The sequence below is a fragment of the Triticum aestivum genome, chromosome 2D (assembly GCF_018294505.1).
Source record: "Triticum aestivum cultivar Chinese Spring chromosome 2D, IWGSC CS RefSeq v2.1, whole genome shotgun sequence".
Taxonomy (NCBI): Eukaryota; Viridiplantae; Streptophyta; class Magnoliopsida; order Poales; family Poaceae; genus Triticum; species Triticum aestivum.
Genome location: NC_057799.1, coordinates 180,961,664 through 180,973,654, shown reverse-complemented (window position 1 = coordinate 180,973,654; position 11,991 = coordinate 180,961,664). Strand labels below are relative to the sequence as shown.

At 43.3% G+C, this 11,991-nt stretch overlaps 1 pseudogene; it reads right to left on the bottom strand.

Moving 5' to 3' along the window:
* Positions 1 to 6,643: 6,643 nt before the first annotated feature.
* On the bottom strand, positions 6,644 to 7,390 carry LOC123049137 (zinc finger A20 and AN1 domain-containing stress-associated protein 10-like; annotated as a pseudogene).
* Between the last annotated feature and the right edge of the window lie 4,601 nt (positions 7,391 to 11,991).

Sequence of the window (11,991 nt, the reverse complement as noted above, 5' to 3'; positions counted from 1 at the left end):
TCCAACGTATTTATAATTTTTTATTATTCCATGCTATTATATTATCCATCTTGGATGTTTTATATGCATTTGTATGCTATTTTATATTATTTTTGGGACTAACCAATTAACCTAGAGCCCAGTGCCAGTTTCTATTTTTTCCCTTGTTTTTGAGTTTACAAAAAAAATATCAAACGGAGTCCAAACGAGCTGAAAATTTACAGTGATTTTTTATGGACCAGAAGAAGCCCACGGAGCATCGGAGATGGACCAGAGGAGTCCCAAGGTAGCCACAAGGGTGGAGGGCGCTCCTAGGGTGCGCGCCCTGCCTTGCCGCTGCCCCGTGGAACCCTCTGACGTGAGACCGACGCCAAAAATTCCAATAAATCCTGAAACCCCCAGAAAGAAACCTAGATCGGGAGTTACGCCGCCGTAAGCGTCTGTAGCCACGAAAAACCAATCGGGAGCCCGTTCCGGTAACCTGCCGGAGGGGGAAACCATCACCAGTGGCCATCTTCATCATCCCGGCGGTCTCCATGACGAGGAGGGAGTTGTTCACCCTCGGGGCTGAGGGTATGTACCAGTAGCTATGTGTTTGATCTCTCTCTCTCTCTCTCTCGTGTTCTTGATTTGGGATGATCTTGATGTACCGCGAGCTTTGTTACTATAGTTGAATCATATGGTGTTTCTCCCCCTCTACCTTCTAGTGATGAATTGAGTTTTACTTTTTGAGGTTTCACTATTATCGGATTGAATACTATTATGGATTTGAGAACACTTGATGTATGTCTTGCGTGGGATAACCGTGGTGACAATGGGGTGTTCTATTGATTCACTTGTTCTATGTTTTGGCACTCAACTCACGGATTCCCGAGGTGACATTGGGGTAATCTATACATAGGGTTGATGCACGTTTTCGTCCTTGTTTCTCCGGTAGGAATATTGGGGCACTCTTTGAGGTTCTTTGTGTTGGATTGAATATTATGAATATGAAGTTGTTTGATGCATATCGTATAATTGACCCACGGATACTTGTGGTGACATTGGAGTATATCGGTGACATTAGGGTTGATTGATGTGTGTCATATGGTGTTTTTTTACTACGAATTGTAGGGCTGTTTGTGACACTTATAGGAATAGCTCAATAGATTGATCAAAAAGAATAACTTTGAGGTGGTTTCGTACCCTACAAGAAATTTCATCTTATGTTCTCTGCAATAGGAACTTTGGAGTGACTCTTTGTGGCACGTTGAGGGATTACCATATGATCTAATTATGTTATCATTGTTGAGAGAACTTGCACTAGTGAAAGTATGAACCCTATGACTTGTTTTCAAGCATTGCAATACCGTTTTTGCTCACTTTTGTTACTTTCTACCTTGTTATTTTTATATTTTCGGATTACAAAAAACTATATCTACCATCCATATTACACTTGTATCACCATCTCTTCGCCGAACTAGTGCACCTATACAATTCACCATTGTATTGGCTGTGTTGGGGACACAAGAGACTTTGTTATTTGGTTGCAGGGTTGTTTGAGAGATACCATCTTCATCCTACGCCTCCCACGGATTGATAAACCTTAGGTCATCCACTTGAGGGAAATTTGCTATTGTCCTACAAAACTCTGCGCTGGGAGGCCCAACACGAGTCTACAAGAAGAAGGTTGCGTAGTAGACATCAGGAGGGCGCGCCCGGGCGCGTCCGCTATGTCAGCCTGACCCACTCCCTCCTCACTAAAAAACCCACCCGGAGCAAACACTGGCTCCACTTCAATGTTGGTCTGTTCTCCGTCTCTTCTCTTCTCACTCCTTAATTCTTTGCCCTCCCCATCTCCGTCCACGATGTCCAGCACCAGCAGCCACTTCGAGGATCCAACGACGAGTGGGACGCCTTCCTCCGCAAGGCGGATGGTGACGAGGAGGAGCTGGCCGTTCGCATTCGCTGCAGTGTTCGCAGGTGGACACAGGCGGAAGCTCCGGCTCTGCTCCGTTCGCTGTCGCCCGCCGCCTCAACGCCGACACTGAAGTGGGCCAGTCCCGCACCGCTGGCCCGTCGCCCTCCTCATCCTCCGGTCGCTGCTCCTCAAGGGCAGCGGTGGGTGGTAGTGCCCACTCCGCTGGCGCTGTGGATGCGCACGCCCGAATCGAAGGCGCGCGCCGCCCACCGCAATAGGCAGCGGGCTAGTGAAAGAGCGGCGGCGTCGGAGGCATCCACATAGTCCTCCTGCCACCGCCGTGGGTTGCAGTTGCTGCCCAATGAGGAGGATCAGCTCCTCACAGCTGTCTACCGCCGTTCATTGAGGACGGGGAGACGGACGGCCGCCAGCTTGGTAGGGAAAACTCAAAGGCCCTCCCGCTAGGTCTGGAGTAGTTCGTGCGGGAGTGGCGGAGAGGGAGCGGAGGCGGGGAAGCTCAAAAGGCAGCAAGACCTCGTCGTCCGGAGGATGGCCGCTTCATCGACTCCTCGTCCTCCTCCGACATCACTAACGGCTCCGATGACCCACCTCCTGCCGCCGATGCCTACAACATCACCGATGACTGGAAGGGCAAAGGTTCGATGAGGAAGTGGTGAAGAACTTTTCGTCTTTATTTCTGTTTGTTAGTAATTTTAGTTTAAAATTGTTGTGCTCTTTTGGTCTATGTTTGGATATGCAGATTTCTATGTCCATTTGTTGTCGATTTCTATGTTGGTTTGTTCAATGTTCGTTTTGTTTCGTTGATGATCTACGTAGTTTAATTTCACTTTGCATGTGTAGTATGGATTTAGGGTACCGAATATGAGGTACACAGCTTTGGACGTGGCGATATAAGAATTGGTTGTTCACTGTCCGTGGACGCACCCTGACGCGTCCGTGGACAGATAAGGTGTTGGATTTGGTATGTGTGGTCGTAGATGCTCTAAAGCTCCCTAATTCCTCTAGAAAAAAGTTGCAGCTTAGTTTTTTTTGTCTTTTTAATGTGCCCTATCTTTAGGGTTTCTTCTTTAATGTCTCCAGTCCTGATAATTTGAAGTTTTGAGTTAGGCTAACGACTGGGCTTGTGGGCCGAACTTTCACTTTGTTAGGCAAAAATGACAAGCTAGCCTTACTAATACGCCATCTATCTTAAAACTATCTTTAATGTGGCAAACGTAGGGTAACTATTATTTTATGCGCTGGGTGTTGAACTAGTGCTATAACGCGCGGTTGGGTCGGCCTAGTAGCGACCCCGCTCGCTCGCTCAGACCTAGCTGCTCTTAATTCTAAGAAAACTTATTATTGCAAAACTAAAGCATTATATAATATTTTAAAAATATTCAAGAATTTCAGTTAGTGTACATCGATTTTGACAAAATCTTCACACATTTAAAAATAAGTGAAACCAATATAATAGTAAAAAAATATGTATATTAAAACATGTTAATGTATTTTCAAAAGTGTTTGGATTTTAAATATATATTCATACATTTAAAAATATTCATGAATTTACAAATAATATTCAAGTATCTAAAAATGTAATATTTTAAGAAAAACGCTGATTTATTGTTTTTTTTTGAATTTTGTACAAATCAAAAATCTGTAAAAATGTTCATGTGTTTTTATATCTTCATGAATTTATAAAATATTCATGATTTAAAGAATATGACTTTAAAAAGTTTTTGTAAAAAAATAACAAAATAAGAATATAAAGCCGGAAAATTGAAAAAAATAAGCATAAGAATAACAAAATATTTTTTCATGAAAACTAACATAGTTTTGACCAAAAAAAACCAAAAGTAACATTGTTCTCTATCCCCATGTTATTAGAAGAATGAGAAAAGGTAAATAAACAGAAAACTGGTGCAAAAACTATCACAACGGACGAGAAACACATAACAATAACCAGTGAATGGGCGAAAAGTCAGCCGCAATGTGTTGGCCCAAGTTGTTTGTGAGGTTCGTCTTTTCTACCGAAAAGGAACTATTCCAAGTGACGAGTGTGGAATAGGAAATTCCACTGACTAGTCAGAAGGTACCTAGCAGGTTACTTTTCTTTCATCCAAGGAACACTCTAATGCTGCCTGGTGTCATGCATTGATTGACTGAAAATTTGTTTATTTATTACATTTCTCTTGAACTTTTTATGTTTTTCCTTGTGGGAATTACCAAATCTGTGTGGCGTACATGAGTGACCGTAGGGTTTGGCCAAGATATGAGATCTACTTAAACTCTAGCCAGGTTAGGAGCTCTTGTTGTATAAACAAGAAAATAAAATAAAAGGGACGGGTCTCTACGTCATCAATGAATCGCCGGACAAGAGATAGGAGTGGGATCAAGGACAACGACGTGGAGAGGGGGACTTGGTGGCGACTAGGGTTAGGAAAAGGGTTACGCAAGGGTTGACTCAGGCACATGCTTCTCTCTTGGTGACAAAATTTTGAAAAATATTAAGTTGGCTTTGTATTCTTGTATGAGAGGATCTTGGTTTTTCTTGTTCATGTTTAGTATATGTACTAATAATGATTGAGATATGCTTGTTACTTTGGGAGGGTCCGCCTAACAAATCTTGTTATGTGAATTTTGAAGTCATATATATGACAAAGTGTTGTTTGCATAAACTTTTCGAGTCATATATGTGCATGATTGTAAGGTCAGTCTGATAGTGGGACACGGCGATTACATAATCTGATGGATATTATTTGCCCGAATAAGATGGGCCCACCAAAAGAAACGTTGGATGTTCCTAATTTTTGTGGGAATTTCTAAGATATTTATTTATCTTTAACATGTATTATGTTTTTTGTATATGATAGAATAGAAGCAATTTGAGTGTATGTTCTGAAAATAAGTTAACAAGATGTGACTCGTCTCATCTTATGGTGCTCTTTTTTTACACTTATTGCACTGTTTTTACACTTCAATTCACATGTTGTTGATAGCTATTATTGTTTGATCTTGGAACATTTGAGGAGTTTCTACATTAATTGATACCTTGCACATACTCGAGGAAAAGGAGATGTGTTTTTGCAACAGCTCTACACTGATAGATTGGTTTAGCTGTACTCCAATCTCAAGTAAAATGGAATTAAAGATTTATCTAATATCAAATAAAACAAAATAAAAGTTTTGTCTGATTGTAGATACGTAAACAAGTGCATCTATTGCGCATGTAAAAGCATGAATTATATCTACTACCCCTATAAAAATACGAAAAGTGAAGAACCAAATCAAATCTTACTTGTTTATGTGAACCACAATCAATATTACTCGTACTGTCATACATATCTTTAATCCTACGTTGAACATCGCTTCAATGTTTAGCACTAAACGCATTTGCACTAAAACATCCATATGATCTTAACTGTCAAAGTATGTTAATCCAAAGATGCAAATTGCTTCATTAGTGTTTAATATGGAAGTAGTTACCTCTTAATAGTTCTTCATAATTAGGCCTCATAATTCTTCAGGAATCGGCTCCATCCCCCCTCCCAAAGACCACTACACCAAAAGTATTTAAAATATATGACAAGGTTTTACTTTTTTGCAAAAAAATCGCATCTTTTATAAAGTTCATCAGAAGTATAAAGCATCTCAAACATAATAAAAATATATTAATATTCCGAGACCATGGAACGACCACTACTGCCGCTAGAACGAGCCGCCAACGCGCCACTGTCACCGCTCCCCTTCCGGAGTCGGCTTGACCTCATAGATGACAACCAGAAATCTTCGTGCACGTGCCCCTAAGGACTAGGGCCCTGGAGCTATAGTCGTCGCCGTTGAACCCTTGCATAGATCTGAAGCACCTGACACCAAATCTCGCTACATGACGAGAAACCCTAACCTCATCGCCCCAAGAAGATAGCAGAAACTACGCCAATTACGTCCAGACGGACGGACTCGAGAAGGATTGGATCTGGGAAGACAAACTCGAAGAAGAAGCGCTGCCATCCGCCCGAACGCCGCACCTACGAGGACTAAAAAAATCTAACCTAAACTACTAACTGGAATGAAGGCACGGGGATTCGCCTCCCTTTTGCCCGCCGCTCCACCGCCCGCCGGAACAGCAGACAGAAGGGAGGCAAATCCACGGGCTCGCGGGTGAAGTTTGGAGGAGAGAGTTTGCCCTCGCCGCCTTAGGTTAGAGGAGAAAAAAATTCTTGGGTATAAGAATTATATTCTCAAAAAATCTATTGGCAAAGTGATAAAAATCTTGTGATTTTAAGCTATGGTTATTATTGAATATACAATCAGGTGTATGACGTACGTGCGGTGGTAACTAGTGATAGAAAAAGAAGATTAGCCGATTGGATCTGGATGCGGTGGACAAATTTAAGCAGCCAAATTGGGCAAATTATCATCCAAATGGATGATGCGTACCAACTTGCGAAGTTGCGAAGAATGTAACGGAAATGTGTAGTATAAGAATTGTATTCTTAAAAAATCTATTGGCAACGTGATCGAAATCTTGTGGTTTTAAGCTATGGTTATTATTGAATATACAATCACGTGTATGACGTTCGTGCGGTGGTAACTAGTGATAGAAAAATAAGATTGGCCGATTGGATCTGAATGTGCTGGATAAATTTATTTGAGCAGCCAAATTATCCAAATGCATGATGCGTACCAACTTGCGAAGAACGTAATGGAAATTTGTATAAATTTAACTTGATGGAATAAATACAAGCGCATCGTTGCTACACACAGCCTCGTTGTCACAAAGGTAGACACGACGGAGATGCAATCAGACATATACTAATTCCACAGTTCATCTCTATGGCATCTCTCGCAGGAGTCAGCCCTCGGTTACAATAATATGTGGTGGGTAGAAGCGCTCAAATCCTGGTCATCTTGGGCGCGACGACGAGCGGGTTCTGGCGCGCGATCTGCTCGCGGCCGGCTGCCTTGTAGTCGAAGAAGCAGGTGTGCGCGTCGGTGTGGCGGTGCGCGCCGCAGTAGGTGGCCCCGCACCGGCACGCGAATCCCAGCAGCCCCACCTTCTTCTGGCACGCGCTGCATCGGTTCTTCATCGTCTTCTCGGGCGTTTCCTCCTCGCCTCCGGCTTTCGTCAACGCGATGGTCAGCGACCTAAGGCCGGACATGACGGCGCCATCAAAGGCCATCACGTCCAGCAGCTGCTGTTCCTTCTAGCACTTGGAGCAGAGATCGTTTGTCGCCGCGCCGGCGAAGAATCCGCAGCCGCTGGCGCACAGGGCCGCGCCGCCGGCCTGCTGCCTCGCCTCCATGTTGTCCAGCGAGAGATCGAGCGAGTTACCGATCGAGCAGGTCTCGCGCGCACCTACGTGCTCCCGCTGGGACGATCGTGCTCCCGCCGGGACGATTGATTGCTCGCGATGGCCTCCATTTCGCAGCGCACCGAAGCCGGAATTGGTTCTGTGATTACAGGGCTTGTGTCCTGGCCTTTTATAGTACTATACTACCTTCTCATTCTCGTTCTTTACTTGGATTCGGAATCCGACCAGTGCAAGGAGACGCCAGCGCCAACAAGGCAATCCGCTCCCACCACGGGCTGTGTTCTTTCCTCTACGATCTTTCTTTTTGTAGGGACTCTATCTACAATCTTTTTCTTACATCAAAATACTCTTTATTGCAAGGCGATCATCATATTTTCTTTTACAAGAGTATCAAAAATCTTCACGGATGGATCTTCTATCCACCTCACAGACACCTTACTTCTATCTAGTTTAGCTAAGCCAAAGGGCAACATAATTAGACTCTCTAGGAGCATGCTAAAAAATAATTTGCGGGAAATCACACACAAGGTGATATATATATCATTAAAAACTGCCGCCGATGGACCGAAAGAGCGACTTTCATTCTTCATTGTCTCTATCACATCGATGTTGTCGGAGTTCACCTCTATGCGGTTACACCCAAATGTAGTTGTCAAGTGGAGACCAGACCGTAAGGCCAGTGCCTCGCCCATAAGCGCATCTCCGCACCAATCGATTTCCCCATTCCCTGCTGCGACGAATCTGCCATTCGAGTCTACGATCTTTTCTTGGTTCCCCGTCTGTACACCCCTCGGCCTGCGTGAGCGCTTATCCGGTTTTATGGTTTTTTTATCCGACGTTTCATCATAGATCCTCACGGAAATAATCCAGTAGAAACAAAACAAGGAAACTGACCAACCAACGGAAACAAGCCAAGAAAAAAGTCCCGACAACTAACGAGAGACTCCCGAGCCCACATATGCTCACGCAACGGCTGAAAATGAAAATACTCCGCCCAAATCCGATCATCCCACGACTGTCGCCTCCATGCGCTCCTCATGCCTGCCGCGGGCCTCGGGCGGATCTCTGCTTATAGCACCATCAAGCGTGCCAAGACATCATCGACGACCTACTCATGCAAATCGACATCCCAGGGCGTGATCGCCCTCAAGACCATGATGGGCCTCGTCCACCGGAAACCGAACCTAGAACCGGTGGGCGAGGAGGCACCAGCATATGAGGATCATTCCCGCTACCGCAATGGAGGGGCGGGGGCGACGAACGCGCGCGAGAAGTTGAAGAGGTCATCAAGTCAGAGTAGCATCGTCACTCCTCACCACAGCCTCCTTGTCCGCCCCTGCCGAGAAGACGCGTGCACTTAGTTACGTGTCTCTCCACTCCAACGCGCCCATCTCTCAGCATAGCTCTGTTCTGCATGTTTTTTCTTCGTTTAAGCTTAAACTCTTCCTAGTGCATGCTTTCAGAAAAGATCCCATCAAATTGGGAGCCTAGCTTCGTAATTGCGAGCAAAACCATATTTATTAATGGGTAGTTAAGCACTCTATTTTTTCTTACCATAGGGGGCAAGCAACACCATACTAAACTCTCTAAGGGACACCTAGATTATCAATTTCCCCCCTAGAAACCAAACCCTAGTAAGGTACTCCCTCGATTCAGAATATTTTTTGTGATTTTAGTTTTAAAAATTTAAACTAAAATCAAGACACTTATTCTGGATCAGTGGAGTTGTTGATGCTCCCTCTATGTGAACTTGCTTATCGCAGAAATGGATGTATATATATGTATTTTAGTTGTAGATACAACTATTTCTATTCATTTTCACGACAAGTAATTCCAGACGAAGTGAGTATTTATGAGAATCACCATGCTTTTCTGGATAAAGTGAGACAAGGACGGAGAAAAACAACTCACACCAGTATGATAGGTTCTTAGACATCCAATAAGAGATTATTTTAATGATCCTATCATTCACAGCCTGTAGGTGTTCCTTTTTGTCAAAATATAGGGGAACCCCCAAAAACTTGAAAGGGAAGTACCCATTTTTACTGCAATTTCTTTGAGAAAAAAAAATTAACCTCAGTAACATCCAAGTGAATTGGCAACACGGTTCTGTGTTTGTCACCTTTTGATTGATGAAATTATGAATTTCTTATGCCAGCGCTCTTATTAATTTTCAGTTATGGAAGGGTGGAGAATGGAAGGAGGAAGTGATAGGAGGCCATAAAGAGTGCCTGGTGATGGATGAAGTTAGAGAAATGATCTGAATACATATAATACAGTATATAGAGCTTTGAGATGATCTTCTCGGACACTATAACCCGATCAATAAAGCTATATTTGAGGTCCTTAATATAGGAGAGCTGGCCTAGGTATGGCGTTTTGGATCTCGGCCTTCACGGAGGCCGAATTTTAGAAAAATTTAAAATTTGAAATTTTCGGTTTAAAAAATTCTGTTTTTTTACAAATAAACAAGGATGGGAGGTGTATGGGCGTAAAATTTGACGACGAAATACGTCGAAATGCGACCTATACAAAAAAAGGCAAATTCATGGTCTGGGAGGATGAATAGTGTCATGTGATAACAAGCCTTAGATTTTTTTTTTGCACAACCTTCATTTCAACGTATTTTGTTCTGAAAATATACACACTTGTGCATTATGCCTTCATCTATCTCTGTATTTTTTCCAGAAATTTTTGCAATGTAAAAATATGAATTTTCACAAAATTTAAAGTTTACATTTGGAGGCCTCCATGGAGCTCAGCCTCCAAATGCAATTTCTTAGCTGGCCTACACTATCTGTTGCAAGTTTTCGCTTGAATACTTCCGTTTTGTACTGATACATTGGTGTACCGACCACAAGTTAATACTCCCTCCGTCTGGAATTAACCTTCGCTAAAATAAGTGTATCTAGACGTAGATACACTCATTTCAGCGACAATCAACAGTTAATTCTGAACAGAGGTTGTAGTATTAGGAGATGGGATAATAATCAAGAACGATATTCACAAGTCAAAGGGAACAAACTTTGAAGAACTAAACAATCCACAATCACAAAAAATATAAAAGGCAAATTGTAAATAACCAAATAATTCACCCCCCCCCCCCATTCAAATCAATGAACATATGTACAAGACCCCATCTAAACTGATTTACATGAGAGTATGACAAATACTATTCCCAAATCTCAAACCACAATACACATGACTTCATTTTGTCATCTTTTCGCATGTTGTTATGCTATGCAATTGCTCGCACGAATTGAAGCCCATTAGACCAAAGAAAAAACCATGTACTGCCAAACTACCTAATACTTCCCTTACAAACCAATTAAATTCACTATTCATTGCTCTATTAAAGTTCATGATTAATTTCTTTCTATTTAATTTAAAGAAAATTCTAAATAGACCAGCCCTGCAACACGCGCCAACAATGATCTAGTAATGAGTAAGTCCTGTCAACTTAGACTTGATCGCCGAAAGTTAAATAAATAAATAGAATTGCACACTCAGAGTTAAAAAATAGACTTATAATCAGGAAAGATTAATAGCAACGGGCTCATACCCTTTCCTCTCTCCTCTCGGGCGAACATGCGACTAGGGTTTCTGCCTCCCATCAGCGCCGTCGCTCGTTAGCCTCGTCTCCTATGGCATTAGGGTCATGGGGGCGTGGTGGATTGTGACCCTTGCCGGCGGGATGATTCCCTTTTAGGTGTTCTTTTGAGTTTGGTTAGGGTTTGTGTCATGCTCATAAAGATAGGACGGCGGTGGCTCCCTGAAGATGGAATAAGTTTCTCCACGCCTACCCCCCGCCATGGCGGTGTGTCTAGTGACGTCGAAGGGCGTGTGGAAGTGTGTGTCTAGCGGATCTCGTAGGATTTAGTCAGTGGTTGTCTTCGATGGACCTGCTTCGATGCGGTCTTCGTTCGTGTGTCTACATGTTAAATCCCGTCGATCTATGATTCTGTTTATCAGTGACAGTTGTGTTATGGTGCGTTGGTCGTGTGGGGCCATAGGGCGACGACTTCCCGATTGTCTGCTAGAACCAAGTTTGCGCGGTGTCGATAAGGGAGAGGCGATGACAGGGACGTGCCTTGGGCTCGTTCAAATGCTTGTAGTTGTCGCTTGGTGATCTATAAATCTGGATTTAATTTATGTTACTTCTGAGCTGATGATTTTTACAGGAATTAAGTTACAAGTTGTGGTGTCGAGAATTGGTTGGAATCTAAGGGCGGGGAGGACCCAGCAGTGAAAATCGCAGGGATATATTATTAAGAGATGTGTCCATAGGTTAGTTTACATTGATTGCAAACATTGTGCGGGATTCTCTGACGTAAACAAAAAAATGGGCCTGGAGAAAGGAATCCGTCTCTTCGGTTTGGCACATGCTTCAAATTCATTTTTTTTATTACGTTTTTTTCTTTAAGTTTGCACCACAGATATTTTTCTAGGAGAAGTTTGAATCCGTTTCATTCGGATATTGATCGGTTTTGTTTGACATAATTTACGCGTTACTGGTTCCCGGATGAGTATGTTTTTCATAATCTGTAGACTATTATCCGTAACTCTGTCACTTTTGCAAAGAAGCAAAAAAGACTTGGTCACAAGAGGCAGAGTGCGCTTTCACGTAGGAGTAATCACGTCTGGCTCCCGCCCCCCCCCCCCCCCCCCCCCCCCGGCGACCAGCCAGGAAATGGCGGAAATGAGCTCCCTGCCGGTCACCGACGACCTCTTGGCGGAGATCTTCCTCCTGCTGCCCACCCCGGCCGACCTCGTCCGCGCCTCCGCGGCCTGCGT